Here is a 4,398-nt window from a genome sequence, read left to right as displayed (position 1 = left end):
ATATATATATATATATATATATATATATATATATATATATATATATATATATATATATATATATATATATATATATATAGATATATATATATATACTATATATATATATATATTTTTATATATATATATATATATATATATTTATAGTTATATAAATATGAAAAGCCTATAGGTCACATGTACGTTTTGAATTACAATACACAGTGAATGTTGAATTAACAAGTGGGGAGGAAAATTCTCCCAAAATCTTGGAGAGAATGTTTAGCTATCACCTGACGCATTTCCTCATTAGGTGAAATGGTGGTGTCAGGATTCTCAAGACATGGGATTAAGTGGCGTGACTCCGTATGCGCGTTCGCCAGAAGTGTCCAGGGTCCAACGGGGAACATATTTTCATGAGTTTCTTTTGGGTGGAGTCCCAAGGTATGAGGGGGATTAGATATGGGAAAAGCTGGGGAGTCATTGGTAGACCAACATCGAACATTGTTAAAATCTTCAGTGAAGACTTGTGGTTCGTGATTTATCGTTCAAGAATGTGAACGCTGCTGTTTGGAGGTAGGAACCATATTCAATTTCCTAAACTGTAGATTGTTTTTCTCCGTTTTCATAACGTTTTTTGCTCAAGCATTTGTGGTGTGATACATATTTTCTGAGTAACATGGTGGGAATTCCCATATCTTTATAGTTATGCTTTTGGGAATTAATGAGGAATTCATTTGACATCTTCAGATGTTTCGCTGAGAAGGAGGTTGAAGATGTACTCACTGGAAATGTAGTGGACTTTGACTTATTTTGACCTTTTCATATTGCAGTGAATGGTCTTTCGGGAACTTTAATATTACATTTAAATCCATTTCTTATTTCTTGCAATTTATATTTGTTAGATTTTGTCAAATAAATTATTTTGGGCAAAGCTTGTTTCGCTGTAGACCTGAGAGAGAGAGAGAGAGAGAGAGAGAGAGAGTGGGTACTGAGATATGCTACCAGCAGCCGTCGTACCGCCGCTACCAATGCTACCAATAGATGGGACGTCTCGACTTTGTAATAACAGTTAAGCAATGAAATTACCTCTCAACTGAGTTACTTATATATGCATATATATTCACCAAACCTCGGAATAACCACTGAAGAGGAATTTATAAGCGATAAGCAACCCACCACCAGGTGGATACGAACCACCGAATGGTGATAATCCAAACTTGAAAAATAGAGGAAAGCTCGGTATCTCCTAATTTTCTTTTCTCCTCTCCTGTAAACGCTTTTGTGTGTGTGTGTACATATATATATACACACATACGCACACACAAACACACACACACACACACATATATATATATATATATATATATATATATATATATATATATATATATATATATATATATTTATATATATATATATATATATATATATATATATATATATATATATATATATATATATATATATATATATATATATATATATATATATATATATATATATATATAAATGGATGTGTGTGTGTGTGTGTCCCTCATACATATACCCTCCAAAACAACAGTCATGGGCAATATATTTATTACAAAGAAAGAAGGGAAACGTCTTGTGGCAATTTCACAGAGCTTTATTAGCTTTTTTATATATATATATATATATATATATATATATATATATATATATATATATATAATCATTAAACTACAAATGTCACTTAACATCAAATTCACAGCTACTTCGGAATTATCACCGAAGAGGAAATTTTAAGTGATAAATGGAATGGTACTGAAGTGTCTCGAACACTCGATACAGTACCTTTCCAACGACTCCAGTCACCGTAACCTCAGAGCCATCAAGAGAGGCATAAGTTACAAATGCCGATAAGTATGTCTTGGTCTAAACAGACCACTGGGGTGATTAACAGCTCTCCTAGGGCTGGCCCGAAGGATTAGATTTTATTTTTGAATCTTTACGTGGCTAAGAACCAATTGGTTACCTAGCAATGGGACCTACAGCTCACTGTGGAATCCGAACCACATTATAGCGAGAAATGAATTTCTATCACCAGAAACAAATTTCTCTTGTTCTTCACTGGCCGGTCGGAGATTCGAACTCGCGACCAACAGAGTGGTAGATGAGAACGGAACCCGCTCACCCAGCGAGGAACTCACAAATGCCGAATTTACCGTACTTGTTTACCCATCGAGAGCGGGGAAATTGTACTTGGCGTTGTCATTAACCCACCTACAACATGATAGGTAATTGGTGCGTTTGGAAAATGTAGCTTATTTTGTGAAATTTTCATCACACCGTGATTTATGTACAATCATTAAGCTACAAATGGTGGAGGTGGGTTAATACCGACGCTAAGTACAATCCCCCAGCTCACAATGGGTAAACAAATACGGCACATTCCGTATTAACTTACGCCTCTCATGATGGGTCACTGGTTACGTCAACAGGAGTCGTTGGAGAGTTATTGTGTCGAGTGCTCGAGACACTTCAGTACCACTCCATTTATCACCTAAAAACTCCCGTTCGGTGATAATTCCCCTTTGGGGAATATACCCGAAGAAGCGTGGATTGGATATTAAACGACATTTATAATTTAATAGTATGTAAATAAATCGCGGTGGCGTTTATATAAATTTCATATATATATATATATATATATATATATATATATATATATATATATATATATATATATATATATATATATATATACACATATATATATATATATATATATATATATATATATATATATATATATATATATATATATATATATATATATATATATATATATATATATTAATATTAACAACAAACTGAGTAACAAAACTGAGGTTATTACGGTTTTAAATATTCTGACAGTGTTAAAAGGTGACATCTGACATTTCAGTCAATGGAACAAAGGTCAAAGCAACATCGATTAATTTTTTTTTTATTTCTATCCGTAGTTAAAATATTCAACGAGGACAATATCAAAGATACATTGACACATTTGTAAACGCCAACGTTATTCATATGGATTATATTTATAACGCCATTCACCGCATAAATGGTAATATCCATATTGAAACTAAAAGCCGTTTTATGGTACAATTTCCCCAAGATAATTTTAAGCCTATCAGCTGAAATCAATTTAGCATGGATCAAACCAACTGTCATTAGTCTTTATCTTTAATCACAAAGATTCCCAATTGGAATCTAAACCACTGAGGGGACACTTCAAACTGTGACCCAGTTAGAAAAATTGGCTGAGCACAGAGAAAGGAAAGACACTTCGAGGCAGATGACGATGGAGGGAGGAAGAGCACCTTCCCTTGAATAATGCTAATCTATAGTGCTATCTCACTTTCTCTTTTATCGCCATCACTGTATATAAAAAATCAAAGCAAGATATACAATACAGAGAGAGAGAGAGAGAGAGAGAGAGAGAGAGAGAGAGAGAGAGAGAGAGAGAGAGAGAGAGAGAGAGAGAGAGAGAGAGCCCCTTTATAGGTCTAGAACCATAACTGTTCCAATCCTTCACATCTGTTTTATAAAAACATGTAGCTGGATGAAATAAAAATTTCTTGGTGCACAAAAAACTTCCGTAAATACATTTAAAGATACATAAATCATGCTTGAGACAGAAAGCACAAATCCGTATTAATACCTTTTTGTTTAGGTTTACGTATACGTCTACCTACGAATATACTGGATGGAGGAGTAATTTCTTAGTATTAAAATACCTACCTGCTTGCCCCAAAACTGTGCCCCAGAAATCACTTTCGTAAAATCTTAGACATAAACAAAGATCGCTGAAGACTTCTTGAAATTTGGTGATAATATTTAAAAAAAAGAATGAAAATTATGTGAAAGCACGATCGTACGTGTCCATTATATGGTCTGTGTCATTATACGGACATGACTCATGGCATGAGAATAAGCGTTAAGAAGAATATTGTACAGGATGGTTAAATATAAGGGAAATTATTGAAGTTCCACTTATAGATGAGACAATGATGAATGGCAGGCGGATATAGCTTGACATTCCTTCCCACGGGCCTTGAGAGAATAGTAATGGTAGTGTCTGCTGGTTTCCTGTGGACACCTGAAGAGGTGGAAGACCCAGACCTACTTGGGTGAGAGTTAGGAGGAGGGAAGCTGGAGATGGCGGAGATTTGTGTAAGACAGAGCAAAGGAAAGACATGAGTGGCCCTATGCATCGCACGAAATTGCACGCGATGATGGTAATGAAAGAACAGTAGGAAATTCATCAGGGTTTCCATAATAAAAGGAAGTTCAGTGCATGCAGTCATTTAATAAATTCTATTTACATAGCTCTTAGTAATGCTCTTCTTTCCAGCCTGAACTGCTGCCGACTGATTTTTTACAAGTACTCTGTATCCGAGGTTTTATCCTGAG

This window comes from Macrobrachium rosenbergii, chromosome 48 (genome assembly GCF_040412425.1).
Source record: "Macrobrachium rosenbergii isolate ZJJX-2024 chromosome 48, ASM4041242v1, whole genome shotgun sequence".
NCBI lineage: Eukaryota > Metazoa > Arthropoda > Malacostraca > Decapoda > Palaemonidae > Macrobrachium > Macrobrachium rosenbergii.
The sequence above is the reverse complement of the archived record's forward strand: the minus strand, read 5'-3'. Positions refer to the sequence as shown.